Genomic DNA, 20,456 nt, shown 5'->3' on the forward strand with positions numbered 1-20,456 from the left:
AAAATAGGTTGAGAATAGATAATTTAAGAATTATTGGATACCTGAAAGCCATGATAAAAAAAAGAGCCTAGATGTCATCTTTCAATAAATTATCAAAGAAAACTGTCCTGATATTCTAGAACAAGAGTGTAAAATAGAAATTGAAAGAATCCACCAATCACCTCCTGAAAGAGATCACAAAATGAAAGCTCCCAAGAATATTGTAGCCAAATTCCAGAGCCCCAAGGTCAAAGAGAAAATATTGCAAGCAACAAGAGAGACACAATTCCAATATTATGGAGCCATAGTCAAGATAATCCTAAGATTTAGCAACTTCTTCATTAAAGGATCAGAGGGCTTTTAATACGATATTCTAGAAAAAAAAATAAGCTAAGATTATAACCAAGAATCAATTACCCAGCAAAACTAAGTATAATTCTTCGGGGTGAAAAATGGATATTCAATGAAATAGAGGACTTTCAAGCATTCCTAATTAAAAGACCTGTATAGAAAATTTTACTTTCAAATACAAGACTCAGGAGAAGCATAAAAAGGTAAACAGAAAAGAGGGGAAAGAGAAATCATAAGGGATTCAATAAAGTTAAATTCTTTACATTCCTACATGGGAAGATGATACTTGTAACTATTATCAATCTTATCAGTAGGGCAGTTAGAAGGAATATACATAGACAAGGGGGGCACAGGTGTAAGTTGAATATGATGGGATGATACCTAAAAAATAAAATTAAAGGGTGAGAAAGAGGAATCCATTGGGAGAAAGGGAGAGGTAGAACAGGGTAAATTATCTCACATAAAAGAGGAGCAAATGAGTTTTTATGGTGTTGGGAAAGATGGGGATCATGGCGAGGGGGACACTGGAAACTTACTCTCATCAGAAATGGCTCAAAGAGGAAATAACATACTCAGTTGGATATAGAAATCTATCATGCCCTATAGGAAAGTAGGAGGGGGAGGGAACAAAGACTGATAGAAGGGACGGTAGATTGGAGGAGGTGGAAGTCAGAAGCAAAACACTTGTGGATAGGTAGAGAGTAGAAGGAGAGTGAAAGTAGGATAAATGGAGAAAAATAGGATGGAGGCAAATACATAGTAATCATAACTGAAAAAAAATTAAAGCAAGTTTATTTGATAAAGGTCTTATTTCTCAAATATATAGAGAACTCAGTCCAATGTAAACAAGTCATTCCCAAACTGATAAATGGTCAAAAGATAAGAATAGGCAGTTTTCAGACAAAGTAATCAAAGTTATCTATAGTGATATGAAAAACTGCTCTAAATCACTCTTGATTAGAAAAAAAAATTAGAACAACTCAGAGAACAAAAACTCCTCACCTATCATATTGCTTAATATTACAGAAAAGAAACATGACAAATGTTGGAAGGTATGTGGGAAAATTGAGACACTAATGCATTGTAGGTGGAGTTTTGAACTGATCCAACCACTCTAAAGAGCAATTTGGAACTGTATTCAAAAGGCTATAAAACCATGAATTTCCTTTCACCCAGCAAAACCACTACCCAAAGAGATAAATAACGAAAAGGAAAAGGACCTATATGTACAAATATACTTACAGCAACTCTTTTTGTGGAGGCAAGGAATTGAACACTGAGGAGATGTCCATCAATTGGGGAATGGCAGAACAATTTGTGGTATATGATTGTGATAGAATTCTGTTGTACTATAGGAAGTGACAAGCAGTATGCTCTCAGAAAAAAAACTGGAAAGACATATATGAACTGAAGTCAAGAGAAATGAGCAGACCCAAGAGAACATTGGACACAGTAACAGCAATATTTTACAATGACCAATTGTGATTGACTTAGCTATTCTCAGCAATACAATGATCCAAAACAATTCTGAAGGACTTATGATGAAAAATGCTATCCATCTTCAGAGAAGGAACTTAAGGGAGTCTGAATGCAGATCAAAGCATCCTTTTTTAACTCTTTTTTTCTTGGGTTTCTTTTTTTTTGGTGTGTGTTTTCTTTCACAATATGACTAATGTGTAAATATGTTTTGCATGACTGCATATATATATATATATATATATATATATGTATACATATCATATTAAATTGCTTGCCTTCTCAATGATGGGCAAGAAGAGGGACAGAAAGAGTTGGAACTCAATTAAAAAACAAATGTTAAAATTATTTTTATGTGTAATTGGGGAAAAATAAAATATTAAATATATTTTAAAAAAAAAGAAAATCCTATGACATTGAGTAAGTCACTCAGCCTCTGTTTCTTCATCTACAAAATGAGATGGTTGTATTAGATTAAGGTCACCATTTTGAGTGTCATGGACCCCGTTGGCATGCTAATAAAGCCTATGGACCCCTTCTCAGAAAAAAAATTTCTAAATAGTAGTAAACTACTTATATTTAAAAATTCTCAAAAAAAACCAAACCTAATTCATAGGAGCAGCTGGGTGGCACAGTGAATAGAACACCAGCCCTGGAGTCAGGAGTTTCTGAGTTCAAATCTGGCATCAGGCACTTATGAACTGTATGACCTTGAACATGTCACTTAACTCTGTTTATCTCAATTGCCTTGTCTTTACAATTAACCAGAGAAGGAAATTGAAAACCACTCCAGTATCTTTGCCAAGAAAACCACAAAACATGGTCACAGAGTTGTACACAACTAAAATAAGTGAAAAACAAATTTTGTAAGTTCTTTGAGGTAATTCATATGCTTTTTTGTTTCCCCTGCAGAGGGTGACATATCGTAGGAGCTCAATATATGATTTCTTCTGTTATCATTGCTGATTATGTATGTTATGTTTTTCAGAAGATTTATATTTAAGATTTATTTCTTGATTATGTTTCCCTGGTGTATGTCAAATGACGACAGGAAGACAACCTGAAATAAACAATTTGTTACAGTCCAGAAAGAAAGTAAAGCATGTATAGATAATCAAGAGTAGGTTTTGGGGGGGAGGGGCAGAGCTAAGATGGCAGCTGGAAAGCAGGGACTTCCTTAAGCTCCCCCCAAGGTCCCTCCAATCACCTATAAGAATGGCTCTGAAATAGCAAAGGGAAGCAGGGCTCCAGCCCAGGACAGCCTGGATGGTCACTGGGAAGGGTCTATCTCACGTTGCTGGAAGCAGAGCAGAGCCCAGTTTGAGCTGCGCCAGGACCAACCAGACCAGGAGCCGGGTAGAACAGGCAGTAGGACCCTGAATCGTTGAGCTGTGGCAGTTATCAGATTTCTCAACCCACAAACGCCAAAGACAACAGAGAAGGTTAGTGGGAAAAGCTTCTGGGAGAGAGTGAAAGGAGTTCGAGGTAGGCCACCAACCTGGGGGCAACGGAGGTGGTGCAGCTCTGAGACTGCTTCCAGAGCTACAGCTTCAGTTGCTTCTGGCCCCAGGCCCACCTGGTGGGAGGAATTAAGTGGCAGATTAGAGCGGGAGTGCAAAGCGTGCTTTGCCCTGTCTGGATCTGGGCTGCAATCCTGGCTGGCGGATCTTGGGGGAGAAGGAGTGCTGCTGTGGCAGAGCTTGCTTTGTAGAAGTAGCTCTGAAAACAGCAGCACAGCCCCTCAAGCTTGGGACAAAGTACTCTCTACAAGCAGTCGTACCCCAACAAAAAGCTCAAAGGTCAAGTAGTTGGCTGGGAACATGAACAGGCAGGGAAAACAGACTCAGATTCAGACTCAGACTTTGGAATCTTTTTTGGTGACAAAAAAGGCCAAAACATACAGCCAGAAGAAGTCAACAAAGTCAAACAGCCTACATCAAAAGTCTCCAAGAAAAATATGAATTGGTCTCAGGCCATGGAAGAGCTCGAGAAGGATTTGCAAAAGCAAGTAGGAGAAGTAGAGGAAAAATTGGGAAGAGAAATGAGAGTGATGCAGGACAACCAGGAAAAACAAGTCAATGACTTACTAAAGGAGACCCAAAAAAATACTGAAGAAAATAACACTTCAAAAAAATAGACTAACTCAAATGGCAAAAGAGCTACAAAAAGCCAATCAGGAGAAGAATGCCTTGAAAGGCAGAATTAGCCAAATGGGAAAGGAGATCCAAAAAACTACTGAAGAAAATACTACCTTAAAAATTAGATTGGAGCAAGTGGAAGCTAGTGACTTGATGAGAAATCAAGATATTATAAAACACAAACGAAGGAATGAAAAAATGGAAGAAAATGTGAAATATCTCATTGGAAAAATGAGATAATTTAAAAATTACTGGACTACCTGAAAGCCATGATCAAAAAAAGAGCCTAGATATCATCTTTCAAGAAATTATCAAGGAAAATTGCCCTGATATTCTAGAGCCAGAGGGTAAAATAGAAATTGAACGAATCCACCGATTGCCTCCTGAAAAAGATCCCAAAAAGAAAACACCTAGGAATACTGTTGCCAAATTCCAGAGCTTTCAGATCAAGGAGAAAATACTGCAAGCAGCCAGAAAGAAACAATTTGAGTATTGTGGAAACATGATCAGGATAACATAAGATCTAGCAGCTTCTACATTAAGGGATCAAAGGATATTCTGGAGATCAGAGGAGCTAGGATTAAAACCAAGAATCACCTACCCAACAAAACTTTAGTATCATGCTCCAAGGCAAAATATGGATTTTCAATAAAATAGAGAGCTTTCAAGCTTTCTCAGTGAAAAGACCAGAACTGAATAGAAAATTTGACTTTCAAACACAAGACTCAAGAGAAGCATGAAAAGGTAATCAAGAAACGGAAATTCCAAGGGACTTACTAAAGTTGAACTGTTTTGTTTACATTCCTACATGGAAAGATGATGTGTATGATTCATGAGACCTCAGTATTAGGGTAGTTGAAGGGAATATGCATATATATATATGTTTATGTATATATATAAAAGTGAATGTGTATGTATGTATGTATCTATGTGTATATGTATGCATGTGTATGTATATATATGTGTGTTTTTGTATATATATACATATATATGTATATGTATATACATATGTAAAAGAGAGAGAGCAGACACAGGGTGAGTTGAAGATGAAGGGAAGATATCTAAAAGAAATAAAATCAAATTAAGGGATGAGAGAGGAATATATTGAGAGAGGGAGATAGGGAGAGATAGAATGGGGTAGATTATCTCGCATAAAGGTGACAAGAGGAAGCAGTTCTGTGGGAGGAGGGGAGAGGGCAGGTGAGGGGAGAAAGAGTGAATCTTGCTCTCATCAAATTTGGCCTGAGGAGGGAATATCATACATACTCAATTTGGGTATCTTACCCCACAGGAAAGAAGAGGGAAGAAGATAAAAAAGGGGGGGGGATGATGGAGGGGAGGGCAGATGGGGGTGGAGGTAATAAAAAACAAACACTTTGGAAAGGGGACAGGGTCAAGGGAGAAAATTCAATAAAGGGGGATGGGTTGGGAAGGAGCAAAATATAGTTAGTCTTTCACAACATGAGTATTGTGGAAGGGTTATACATAATGATACACATGTGGCCTATGTTGAATTGCTTGACTTCATAGGGAGGGTGGGTGGGAAGGGAAGAAGGGAGAGAATTTGGAACTCAAAGTTTTAAAAACAGATGTTGAAAAAAAAAGTTTTTGCATGCAACTAGAAAATAAGATACACAGGCAATGGGGTGTAGAAATTTATCTTGCCCTACAAGAAAGCAAGGGAAAAGGGGATGGGAGGGGAGTGGGGTGACAGAAGGGAGGGCTGAATGGGGAACAGAGCAACCAGAATATACGTCATCTTGGAGTGGGGGGAGGGTAGAAATAGGGAGAATATTTGTAGTTCAAACTCTTGTGAAAATCAATGCTGAAAACTAAATATGTTAAATAAATTTAAAAAAAAGTGGAAAAGAAAAAGTGGTTCGTTGGAAGGGAAGAGGGGGTAGGTGAGGGGGAATGAGTGAATCTTGCTCATTTGATTTGGCTTGAGGGAATACCATACACACTCAACTGGGTATCTTACCCTACAGTAAAGAAGGAGGAAAGGGATAAAAAGGGGGGACAATAGAAGGGAAGGCAGATTGGGGGAGGAGGCAATCAAAAGCAAACACTTTCAAAAAGCTGCAGGGTCAAGGGAGAAAAATGAATAAAGGGGGACTGAATAGGAGGGAGCAAAATATGTCTTTCACAACATGAGTATTGTGGAAGGGTTTTACATAATGATACACATATGGCCTATGTTGAATTGCTTGCCTTCTTAGGGAGGGTGGGTGAGGAGGGAAGAGGGGAGAGAATTTGGAATTTGAAGTTTTAAAAGCAGATGTTGAAAAAAAAACAACTTGTTTTTGCATGCAGTTAGGAAATAAGATATACAGGCAATGGGGCATAGAAATCTATCTTGCCCTACAAGAAAGTAAGGGGAAAGGGGATGGGGAGGAATGAGGTGAGAGAAGGGAGAGCTGACTGGGGAATGGGGCAATCAGAATATATGCCATCTTGGATTGGGGGGGAGGGTAGAAATGGGGAGAAAATTTATAATTCAAACTCTTGTGAAAATCAATGCTGAAAACTAAAAATATTAAATAATAATAATAATAATAATAATAAAAATTTACTTCAGTGCTTTCAAATTACAGATGTAAGTGATGCTTGGAATATTAATGCTACTGTTCCCTTCTATTTAATGTTGAAGATTGAAAGTGAATTGAATGGACAAATAGTACAGTATATTTTTAAAGGGCAACAAAACCAAATTATTACCATACTTGTATAATCTCCCTTATAGATACATTACCTTGACCGTTTCATTCCTAAAATGGTGTAAAGGGAAGAAAAAAATGACCCAAAGTCAGTTAATGTGACATTTTAACTTATAAAGTGTGACTAAATGAATCAACAAGTATTAAGGGCCTACTATGGATGATGTACTGTTTTAGGCATTGTAGATAAAAAGACAAAAAGAAAATATGAATAATCTCTGCCTTCAGGGAACTTACCTAGCATCTCAGTACATATATAAGTTTATACAAATATATCATGTGTGTGTGTATGTGTGTGTGTGTGTGTGTGTCTGTACACACAATGAATATAATATGATTTATCAGGAGAGGCACTAGCAGATGGCAGGGAGAATTAAGAAAGGAAGATTGTATGGAAGGTGCCATAGGCTGAACTTTCAAAGAATGAGACTGATTTTCATGTGTGGTTTAGGGACCCAGTCTCATTTTTTTATATAGTATATACATATTTTATATACTATATGTATAGTATTATGTTAAAATGAAAAGAGTGAAATATAGAAGCTTAAATTGGGACAGGTAGTGAGGTCTTACATTTTCCTTATCTTTGTATCACTGAATGCCTCAGTTGGATTAGGGAGTTGTTATCTCATTCTGAAGCAGGAACTGCAAGCAAAGAAAGGACACCTGTATTACAGTCCTGGTTCTGTCACTATGACCTTGGATAATTTATCTAGCTATTCAGGGCCTGATGTTACATCCATAGAATTTTAGCACTAAAAGGATCCTTAAATATTATCTAGAGCAGGAGTTCTTACTCTTTTTGTATTTTAGCCCCCTTTGGCAGTGACTATGGACCCCATTTTAGAATATTTTTAAATGTATAAAATAAAATACATAGAATTACAAAGGAAACCAATTATATTGAAATATAGTTATAAAAATAAGTTCACAGACCCTGGATTAAGCCCCCCTGATCTAGAGTGAAAATGAGATCGCTCCATTTGAGCTATTCCAGCTCCTTTCCATGTCAGAAATTTTATGATTTAAAATATTGATCCTTTTTAGAGCTGATATACCATGTGGACCAGGATAGTAAATCCATAATATTTGTACATCCTTTTTACAACACCTACAAAACATTTTTAAAAGAGTGATCATTTCTAGAAATCAATTTCATGGGCATTCTATTCTCACCTTAATAGGATAACCTCCAATTAGAAATTTCATAATAAAATAAGCAAGGCTAGATACTAGCTCTTGTAGCTCAATTAGCAATCAATTTGAACAATGTATATTTACAGATCTTTGATTTAAACAAAGAAGGAAATGAGTAAACTTTCAGAAAGAATTTCAACCAGTTATATTATTCCAACTTTTGATTTATAAAATATTAAAACATTTGATTTTGAATATCTTAGATTTTATCAGTATTTGTATTCACAAAGCTCTCACTAAACATAGCTTTTGTTCCTTAAAATTTTCTAAGTCATAACCTACTTCACTTGAGAGTGGTAGTACCATATTCAGCCTACATTTAAATTGTAGATGAATAGTTATGTTAACTATTTTAGTAAATGGTTGAATATTTGGTCAGTAGTATAAATTTTTCTATCAAATTTCATAACTATTTTAATTACTTAGAAGGAAATAAGGCCAAAAATTCAAATTCCATGAATCTACCTCCTGTAATACTTTTATTCTGAAATTTGAGAATACATACATATACATACATACATACATACATATAATATTTCTCAAATTTTTCATTTAACATACTCAGATTGACTTAATGTTGAGTTTGTCATATGTAAGTGTATTCATCACAGTTGAATAAATTCTTTCAAATTTTCTCACTTTCTGAAATTTAATATGGTAAATCTTTGCCTAATCAAATAACTAATTATAATGTGCATGTGTGTGTGTGTGTGTGTATGTGTGTGTGTGTGTGTATACACAATTTAAGTGTCTTTTAAAGAGTAGATTATCTTATGTGTTCATATGGGGTTCTTCCTCCTACAAAAAACATAGAATATCTTTGACATAAAAAAGTGCTAAAAAGTTACCAAAAAAACCTGGTTTTCAAGGGTCTAAGAAACAAAGTAATATATTAAAGTAGTAGAAAGTTTTTTTAAAAAAAATATGATCCTTTAGGGGCACTTGAATTCTGTTCCCTAGTTTGGCAATAAAATCTTTATTTCATTATGAAATAATGCATTTAAAATACATTATATTCAATATTGTATTAAAAATGTTAGCTTTAGCCATCAGAGAAGACAAAGAAATTGAAAGCAACAAGAAAACAAAGTTACCACTCTTTGCAGATGATATGATGGTACACTTAGACAATCCTAGAGACTCAACTAAAAACTACTTGAAACAATAAACAATTTTTTAAAAAATTGCAGGATGTAAAACAAACCCATGTAAATCATAAGTATTTATATTATTAACAATGCCCAGCGGCAAGAGATAGAAAGAAAAATTCTATTTAAAGTAACTGTAGATATTATCAAATATTTGGGAGTCTACCTGCCAAGACAAACCCAAGTGTTTGAACACAATTACAAAACACTTTTCACATAAAGTCAGACCTAAACAGTTGGAAAAATATCAATTGCACATGGTTAGGTTGAGCTAATGTAATAGAAATGACAATTCTGCCTAAATTAATTTACTTATTCAGTGTCATACTAATTAAACTACTAAAATTATTTATAGACTTAGAAAATATTATAAGAAAATTTGTCTGGAAGAACAAAAGGTCAAGAATATCAAGGGGATTTGTGAAAAAAAATGCAAAGGAAGTTAGCCTAACCATACCAGATCTAAAACTATATTATAAAATGACAATCATCAAAACTATTTGGTACTGGCTAACAAATAGAGTGGTAGATAAGTGGAATAGGTTAGGTACACAAGACACAGTAGTCAATGACTATAGTAAACTGGTGTTTGATTAAACCCAGAGACTCCAGTATCTGGGATTAGAACTCACCATTTGACAAAAACTTCCGGGAAAACTGGAAAATAGTATGGTAGAATCTAGGCATAGACCAACATCTCACATCCTATACTCAGATATGGTCAAAATGGGTACATTCTTTAGATATAAGGGAAGATACCATAAGCAAATTAGGAGAGCAAGAGCAGTTTACCTGTCAGATCTATGGAGAAGGGAAGAATTTATGATGAAACAAAAGATAGAGAACATTATGAAATGTAAAATGGGTAATTTTGATTACATTGAACTAAAAAGATTTGCACAAACAAAACCAGTGCTATCAAGATTAAAAGGAAAGCAGAAAAAGTTGGGAAACAATTTTTATAAAGGCCTCATTTCTCAGATATATAGAGAACTGAATCAAATTTATAAGAATACAAGTCATTTCCCAATTGATAAATGGTCAAAGAGTATGAACAGGCAGTTTTAGAAGAAGAAATTAAAACTATTTATAGTTATATGAAGAAATCCTCCAAACCACTATTGGTTAGAGAAATGAAAATTAAAACAACTCTCATGCACCACCTCATCTATCAGATTGGCTAACATTGACAGAAAAGGAAAATGATAAATGTTGGCAAGATGTGGGAAAATTGGAACATTAATGTGTTATTGGTGGAACTGTGAACTGATCCAACCACTCTGGTGAGCAATTTGGAACTATGCCCAAAAGGCTATAACACTGTGCATTCTCTTTGATCTAGCAATACCACTACTAGGTCTATATCCCAAAGATATCATAAAAAAGAGAAAAGGACCCAGATGTACAAAAATATTTATAGAAGCTCTTTTTGCAGTGGTCAAGAATGGAAACTGAGGGGTTGCCCATCAATTGGCAAATGACCGAACAAGTTGTGGTATATGAATGTAATGGGATACTATTGTTCTATAAGAAATGATGAACAGCCAGATTTCAGAAAAACCTGAAAATACTTGCATGAACTGGTGCTGACTGAAGTGAGCAGAACCAAGAGAACATTGTATACAGAAACAGCAACATTGTGCAATGAACAATTATGATAGACTTAATTCCTCTCAGCAGTACAATGATCCAAGACAATTCCAAAAGGCTCATGATAGAAAATGCTACCCACATCCAGAAAAAGAACTATGGAATCTGAATGCAGATTGAAGCATACCATTTTCACTTTTTTGTTGTTTCTTGTTTTTTCCTTCTTGTGGTTTTCCCCTTTTGTTCTGATTCTTCCTTCACAACATGAGTAATGTGGAAATATGTTTAACATTATTGTACATGTATAATCTAAAAAATACATTAAAGCCAATTTGATTTATAATGTAGGGATACCTTATTTGTAGCTACAGACATGTGACATAGCAATTGTAGACTTCTTATTAAATGTGACATCATTCTTTACCCAGAAGAAATAATCCTTAAAAAGACATTAATTTGCACTGAAGATTGATGAAAGACAAGTAGTGCTAATATGAATAATTGGATGATATATAAAACATTAGTCTCTGATAAGGGATTTTTCACAGGTTTAAACATACCTGTTTTCTGAATATGCATAATAATTTTCTGTATTTAATTCTTGACATCAAGATTTTTTAAAGTAAAGGCAAAAGTATCTAATTTCATTCCTTTAGAAAAAAAATAATGGTAAATCACTGACCCAACAAAGTGTTTAACAAGTATTCTGTTGCTAGAAATGTCAAGTTATAAAAGGACACCATCAGCCCTAAGAAACCAACAGCAGAGGAGGCAGAACTGAATGACACAGACGATTTCAATTAAGAGAAGCTTGATCTGAGTGGGAGTTCCAGTCTCAGGAAAAGTAAACTTAGACTATTTAAAAAGTAAGATTTTGAATATATAATACTTACAATGCATTCATAAAGTGTAATATTAGTGATGGAGGCACTATCTATTTGACAGAGCCACACCATAACATAACTGCAATTGGGATAAGGCATGTTTGAAAAAATAATTGTAATCTTGAATGTCCATTGAAAAAAATCTATTACATATATTATGGAACTTACTGATGAGGGAGAGCAAATCAGGAATGAGAGTAATAAATAAGCTTATCTGGAAGAAGACATGTTGGCTAGGTACTAAAGGATAGGCTGAGAAAGAAGAAAAAGGCAAATTGATGAAGAGTGCCTTACTGCCCATGATCAGTCTTCAAATACAATTGAGCGTTATCAAGTTCTGAAAGTCTAAGTGATATAATCGAAAGACTAGAAAAATAAGATTTAAATAATTTGGTACAAGAGAAGCTATTAAGCCTCCTATGATAGTCAAGGAATATGGTAAGATCAAGACTATGTCTGATTAAGCTGAAGGAAAAAAGAGTAGATACAGGAAATATTATAGGATACCACTGTATATATACATGCATATATATAATATATAATGTATCTAATAGATGTAATACACTATATGTATATAATATACTGTCCCTCCTACCTAATATGTATATATGATACAGTACTATATATAGTACATTGTAACTCCTACCTAATATATATATATATATAATATAAATATAAACAGGATACAGTATTACATATACAGCATACTGCTGTACTTGTTGTTTGTCCTTCATTCTCGAAGAGGACCATGACATCAGGAAGGTGATACCATGACTTGCAAGTGAATTGAATTTAAGTGAGGGAGTACTATGCAATGTCACCAGCCTCACTTTCTCCTCTGGAGCAATCTGGGTCCAGTGGCAAGATAAAGATCAAGGTGAATGGAGACAGGCCAGGTGCAGTGGGAGGCCTTGGCCTTTTTAAGCTAAGGTCTTTCTGAGTTCTCACTTTAACTGAGGTGATGCCTATTTGATGATTAAGGCTAGGTAAGACATGAGCCAAGGAATGGACCTTTTTACTTAATAAAAATATCTATCTGGGAAGGGAAGAACCTTAGGGTTTCTGGCCAAAACAGAAACAATTACTATTTACACTCACTTTGAACCATCAGGCCCCAAACAATGACCTCTAAGTGGGGTTTGGGGAAGGGAAAGAAAGGGAAAAGAAGGGAAGGGAGGAGGGAAGGAGGAAGGTAGGGAGGTAGGAAGGAAGGAAAGAAGGAAGGAAGGAAGGAGCTGCACTGCCCAGCTGAAATTTGCCAGTTGGGTCCCCAATGGGACAGCTTGTGCTACTCACAGGTTGTTTGTTTGTCTTTCATTCTTGAAGAGGATCATGACAAAAAGTGATGCCATGGTAAGTGAATCAGATGCAAGTGAGTAGGGCCATGCAAAGTCACCAGCCTCATTTTCTTCTTCGGAGCCATCTAGTTCCAGTGGCAAGATATAAATCAGGATGACTAGAGATGGCCCCCACAGTACACTGTACTTCTTACTTAATATATGTATAACATATATGTAATATATTATTCCAAATTATCATTATACCTCTATATATGCATATATGATATGTATGTCTACACATATACATATGGAGGTACTTCATGTCTGTATATATGTGTGTATAGTATTGTACTATATATAATATACACCATATATATGTGTGTGTATAGTAGCAAATGAGCTGTATATAGAAATATATCCTATTGTATTTCCTGTATGCACCACTTTTTTTCTTCAGCTTAATCAAACATATTCTCGATCATACCACGTTCCTGGACAAGGAGGCTTGACAGCTTAATTTCCCTTATTCCAAATTTTTTACAAAAGTTACACTGACTCTCTCTCTCTCTCTCTCTCTCTCTCTCTCTCTCTCTCTCTCTCTCTATATATATATATATATATGTGTGTGTGTGTGTGTGTGTGTGTGTGTGTGTGTGTGTGTGTGTGTATGTGTGTGTGCATGTATATGGAGGTACTCTGCCCATATATACTCCGTATATACATACACATACATATATGTGTATGTGTATGTATATGGAGGTACCGTGCCTATATCTGTGTGTTTTTGTGTGTGTGTGTGTGTGTGAGAGAGAGAGAGAGAGAGAGAGAGAGAGAGACAAAGAGACAGAGAGAGAGAGAAAGAGAGAGAGAGAGAGGTATTGTATCCATAAGTACTCTATATATATGTGTTGTCTGTGTGTGTGTGTGTGTGTGTGTGTGTGTGCTTATGGAGGTACAGTGTGCCTTTTATAATTTGAATCCTCTGAAGATGAGGCATGAATAAATTTTAAAAGGAGTTTGTTGTGAATTGGAAATCCTCAATGCTTTAATAGCAAACCAAAGTGGTACCATAGCATATTTCATTTCTGGACAGCTCTAATAGTCTGGAAAGTCTTCATTTCTATCCAAAATATGCCCCTCAATAGCTTCCACACATTGTTCCTAGTTCTTCTGCCCTCTGAGATTAGATAGAATCAATGTAATTCCAATTCTACATGACAGCCTTCAAATATTTGAAGATCGGTATCATACTGACCACCCCACACACCATAAACACACACACACACACACACACACACACACATACACAAACATCTACTGTACATGTCTTCTCATTTCCTATTTCCTTCAATGACTCTTTTTGTGGCTTGGTTTGGGTCCATTTATCATTCTGGTTTTTATTTTTTAGATAAGTACTCTAATGTTTTAACATTCCCCTTGAAATATGGTGGTCAAAACTAAATGCCTAGGATATTGGAAAGTGGTGAAGTTGGAGTCACAGAATCTGAGTTAAAAATCCTGACTCTGACTTTTAGTATCTGTATCACCTCGGACAAGTCACTTTTTGCTATTCCTTAATTTACTTATCTATAACATTATGGGGCTGCATTAGATAATTTGTAATGTCCCTTTCAATTCTATATCTATGATATTTTGTGGTCTAATGTAGCAGAATGGAGCAGAAATAGAATGTACTTTATTCCCAGTACTCTGCTTTTTTTTAAATGTTGCCTAAAACCTCATTAGCTTTTTTTCATAGTCTTGCTATTCTGTTGCTCATATTGAGCTTACAATCCACTAGAGCCTTATGGTGTCTGTAACCGAGTTTATGCAGCAGTTGCCACTGTACGAAACACTAAGGGAGAGAATGGTCAATAGCTGAAAATCAGGTAATTCACACGATAAAGTGAAACTAGACTGACCCTAAGACCAAGGCTTAAGAAAATGTTTGTATATTCAGGAAACTGAACAATTTATTTATTTATTTATTTGTTTGTTTGTTTGTTGCTTTTTGGCAGGGCAATTGGGGTTAAGTGACTTGCCCAAGGTCACACAGCTAGTACATGTGTCAAGTATCTGAGGCCGGATTTGAACTCATGTCCTCCTGACTCCAGGACTGGTGCTGTACTCACTGAGCCACCTAGCTGCCCCAGAAACTGAACAATTTAAATGAGAATGTGTACCCCTTGGGATGAGTTAAAGTATCTTTTGATTACTTATTGCTTGGACACCTGACTTAAGTCTTCTTCTTCCCCCTTTCAATTCTAATCCACCCTTCACCCCTGGCCTGTATTTCCAGGTCTTGGCTGCACCTCTTTCCTCTGCTCCCTACTTCCTTGACTTCCTTTGTGGAATGGGTAGATGAGAACAATTTGTTCCAACAACCACGAAGGTTGTTGCTTAAGCAGGTATTGTGGAGTGCTTTGAGCTTGGTCAGACATCAAAGATACAAAGTTCAAAAACTATATCCTGGGCCATCTCCAGTCATCTTGACTTTTGTCTTGCCATCAAACTTCAATGACTCTGGAAAAGAGAGTGAAGCTGATGACTTTGTACAATTCTGCATCACTTAAATCCAATTGCAGTCAAGACATCACCCCATGATGTCACTGACCCTCTTTGAAAATGAAGGATAACAACATACCTCCTTGTTAACTGGTGATAATCTTAGAATCATAGAATGTCATAGTACGAAGGGACCTTGAAGATCAGCTAGCCAAGCCCCCATCATTTTATGGATGAGAAAAATGAGGCATAGAAACATGAATTTACTTGTTCAATGTCACAGAGATAATGTATAGTAGAGCTAAGAATTGAATTCAGTTGTTCCAAATCCCCACCTGTTCTACTTTTGAAAGGAACAATATTCCCCAGCCTATCCCCAATCCAATTTACTTAAAAAGGTATTGAGACCATTCTTGAGTCTTGCTTATGAAGGGTACTAAAGGCTCAAGTTGCCATGAGAAGTTCTGGAGATTCTCTGATGCTTAGCTAGTTGATGACAACAGGCAGTTCAAGCAAGGGAGATTCATTCAGTTGAATCAATTCAAGGTAGCTTCGGTGCCTATTCTTATTGAATATCCTTCTGCTATGCTTAAAGTCAATGTCCTCTTCACTGTTGAATGACCTACAAATGTGTCATTTCATTATAATATTGAACCTTAATGACCAGGGGGCTGGCCTGAGTAACACATAGAATATCACTACATCATACTACCTAAACTTGTGCAATATGCTGGTTTCTCACATCCATCAAATAAAACTGTCTTAATCCCTATTTGTTGGAACTTTTATTGTTCAGTCATTTCAGTTATGTCCAATTGTTTGTGACTCCATTTGGGTTTTCCTGGCAAAGCTACTGAGGTTTATCATTTCCTTCTCCAGTTCATTTTACAGATGAGGGAACTAGGGCAAACAGGTTAAGTGACTATTCCAGGATCATACAGCTGATAGGTGTTTGAGGCCAGGCTTGAACTCTAGAAGATGAATCTTCCTGACTCCAAGCCCAGAGCTATATCCCCTATGTCATCTAGTTGCCCTGATTTGTGGAACATTCTGGTACAAAAACCTTGGGCCAGGCCTGCTACTAGCCCAATCTAGAGGCAAGGCCAATGACGAGCACAGTATATCAGGTCTTTTTCTTATAGACTGTTGTCTAGACACTTTTTCCAAATTTGTTACCTGTGCAGATGATTTATTTTAAAGCCCAAGTTTAGGACTTTACATTTTTCCATGTTAAATTTCATAATTCTAGTATTTTTTATCTTTTTTGGATCAGATTCTATTTTCCAATCTGTTAGGAATCCCTCCCAACTTTGTTATCTGAATGTAGAGGGATGCTCACAATTTCCAGTTTATCTATTGATCTTGGGAGGACTTAGGTCTTCACATTGCTAAAAGAAGGATCTGGAGAAGGAGAGGTCTAGTGAAAGGTAATGATTTTGGCAAGTTCAAGAGGAAGTGGCCCAGAGGCCACTTAGCAGGCCTTTTCTGTCATTATTGGCCAACCTTGGGAAAATGGGATAGGACTGTAGCTGAACTATAAGGCAGCTGCAGAGTGACTAAAGCCCTCCCCATTGCCAAGAAAAAAAATAAAACAAACTGGTGACATGCATAATTTTCTTCACTTTAATTCTTGGGCTTTCTCTGAGTCTTTGTTTTTCAAGAAACTCTTTGCTTTCTGGATTTTTCGTTTGTTTGTTTGTTTGTTTTGTTTTTGCCACTGGCTTTCAAAGGAACCTATTTTCCCAAATTAATGTGTTTGATTATTGTATTGCTGACTCGTATGTGTGCCCTTTAGGATTAAACACTGCTGAGAGGGAGGCAATTTGGTGGTGAGGTATCTAAAAGAAGAAATTTATAGACATGATTAGAGCTGGGAAAAACTCCCTGGCAAAATATGGGGGCTTGTAATGAAATAGAAAGAGATATTATTAGTTCATTTTTTTAACTTCCCAAAAGCAGAGAGAAAGGCCAACTGAATTGGGACCTAAAGTAACCTAGACTCAATTGAATATAAAGCAGCCCGTATGGAAGAAAAGGAAAAAGATCTTCCCTAGGAGGCAATTTGTCCTGGAGAAGATATCTCCTTAAACCTGTCTAGGTTTAAGTGTCTAGAAAGAAAGACATGCTTAAAGAGAAGAGTTCATAACCCAAAGTAAGGTCAAGGCCAGCTAAGAGGAAATAACTAGTTCTGTTTATTAATATGCCATCTATGCCTTCATCTAAGTCACTAATAAAAAAGTATTTAATAGAACAAGACCTAGGGCAGAACACTGTAGCTAGAGGACTCCCTCAAATTTGACATGGATCATCTCTTCATGGGTCTCATTGTCTGGTTCTGAATCTGCCTAACTGTGTGCCATAATCCAGCCTTTTGTCTCCATCTGGTCAAGAAAGCTATCATGAGAATCTTTGTTATATGCCTTGCTAAAATTCGAATAGACTATTTCAATTAGTGTTCCCCGAACCTATCAATCTAGTGACTGTCAAAAAAGAAAATGAAGGTTTGTTATAATTTGTTTGATGGACCCATGCTGGCCTGTAGCAGTCATTGTTTCCTTTCTAACTAACAAACTATTCTTTTTTTATAGTATATTCAAGAATTTTGCTTGAAGTCAAGCTCACCAACCCATAGTTTGAAGACTCTACTTAGCTTGCCCATTTTAAAAATTGCAACATTTGCCCATATCTCATCATAGGACTTTGAACTAGAAGAAACCTTCAAGACCATTTACTCTAATCCCCCTCATTTAAGAAATGAGGAAATTGAGGACTAGAGGGAAGATGACTTGGCCAAGGCCTCATAGGCAATAAGTAGCAGATCTGGAATTTTCATATTTTTATTTTTACGGTTTTTAAAGATCATACCCAGTAGTTCAGAAATTATATCTTCAAGGTTTCTCTCTCTTCCCTGCCCTCCCTGCCCCCCCATCCTGGGGTGTAGTTCATTAGGGCCTGGTGACTTGAATTTATTAAGGGCAGTTAGATGTTTTCTTATCACCTTTTCCCTTATCTTGGATTCTAGTTAACTGTTAACTAATTTTGTTCCATGCTTCTCAATTGGCTGATCATTCTCTTTAGAGACAGTTTATGCCTATGAAGGAGCTTATCATCTAAATGAGGAGACAAGACACATGCAGAAAAGAATTCAAATTGACAGTATACATTGCAAGATTGTGATTATATGAGCCTTGGAATGTAGTGGAGCACTTATTTTGAAGAGGAAGTTTGAAAAGGAGGAGGTTTAGAGAGACAAAATAATCTCTTTTATAAATGTTTCATTTCTCTGAAACAAAGAAAAAGATTGTGGGTGGCAGTATGATACTCAAAGAAGAGATGTATTGCAGGTAGCAAGAAATACAGCACAAGAGGCAAGGTGGGAGGTCAGGTCTAGAGATGTAGATCTAGGACTCATTTTGGTAAGTTAGTAACTTAAGCCCCTTTAATCTCCAATTTACACTCCCTCCTATCTCTGAAGTGGGGGAAAGTACCATTGCATTGTTATATTTGAAACCAGAGAATTGAAACAGAAAATATGTAATGAATGTGGAACAGTGAAACACAGTCTGAAGTAGGATTACGAAGGAAACAGTACATTCTTAACTCAATCTATACTTAACTATGACATACTTTACATTCTGTAGTCCATTATTTGCAAATACTTTGCTCCTTTAAAATGTTGAGAATTCTGTTTTTCAGTTAATTAAAAACATTTTTTTTGTTCTGTCTTCTAGAGATTAACACATTTTAAAAGCAACTACTTCCTAGCCTTTTAGCTGTGATTAGGCCCATAGAGCAAGAAGACATTTTAGATACGGGGGTTCTCAATGCCACAAAACACCCCACCCCCCTTTGGCCATATTCTGCTTGAATCCTCAGAAGGTCCCCAGCTGTGATAATCTTTGGTGTCATCTAGGGGTAACTTTTGGACCTAATTGTTAGAATTCTCTTGAAAAAGACTGAGCTCTCAGTAAGGAGTAAAACCTTATGGTGACAGTATCTGTTACACTCCCTTTAGCAGCAGGAGACTGTTAAAGAGTATTATTGGGCTTTGTTAACCCTTCTCTTAAAGCAACTGGAGAAAGGCTTAAATGGAATCTTTATCTTTTCCCAAATGTTCAGAAGGGAAAAACCCAACCAGTGGAGATATCTATTCCCTTCCCATATGGTGCCATAAAGGATATAGGAGCCATAGACCACTGTTATGATCATAACGGAATATAATTCACTGAAGAAAGAAAGCAATATATTAGAGATCTGTCACTAACTCTCCTATAGGAGGGCAAAGAATGACCTGTCACGCACATCTTGTTTTTGGACTATGAACAATTGTGGGCTTCAAGAAAGACTCATGCCTACACACTTTCTTCAAGAAGTGATTCATAAGGTCTTATACATGATGAACCCCAAAAGGAGGAACAAGAAGAGGAAGAAATTGAAAATCTTTTAACATATAGGAATTAGCTGGTTAATAATATCAGAGTAATTTAAGAATCAGATAGCATATATAGTCAGATCATTGACTAGTTAGGGCAAAGCCTAAAATAAACATAAAACTGGAAAAAAGATGATGATTAGGAGACATTGGAGACAATTAAAATAATCTGACTTACTAAAACGAACTACTAATGCAGGAATAAGAGAAAATGGAAAAATATATTGCTTTTAATTATTGCCACTTCTGACAGAAGTTTAACAAATGTAATCTCCATCATGAGGAGTCCAAAAAAACCCAGAAACAATCTCAGCCAGGAAATACTTGATTTCTTTGCCAATAAGGGAGACATGAAAGCCAAAAGAGTTACATTGGCTTAAAGTATAAATTCATTTATAAAATATTAATACAGAATAATAATTCAGAATAATACAGAATAATTACAGAATGAATGAACTTTCATTCTGGGAGTGAGATTACTTAGCTCAATTGAAAGAGAGTCTCAGACCTTACCCAAGGGGAAATTCCCCAAAGTTTCTAGCATTGTAAGCTGGAGATAGAAACATGACCTGGTTCCTCAACATGGTGGCTTCTTCCTAGAGACTTTCTCTTCCTGTAGGGATCTGAAAAGAGTACCAAACAGCATGTCTCATCTCTTAAAGATGGAAACCAGAAGACCAGGATTTCTTCTCTCACTAGCTCTCTCCAATTCTATTTTTCATACATGTTCTCAGCAATGAGTAATCAATCTCCACCTAA

This window comes from Trichosurus vulpecula, chromosome 9 (genome assembly GCF_011100635.1).
Source record: "Trichosurus vulpecula isolate mTriVul1 chromosome 9, mTriVul1.pri, whole genome shotgun sequence".
Taxonomy (NCBI): domain Eukaryota; kingdom Metazoa; phylum Chordata; class Mammalia; order Diprotodontia; family Phalangeridae; genus Trichosurus; species Trichosurus vulpecula.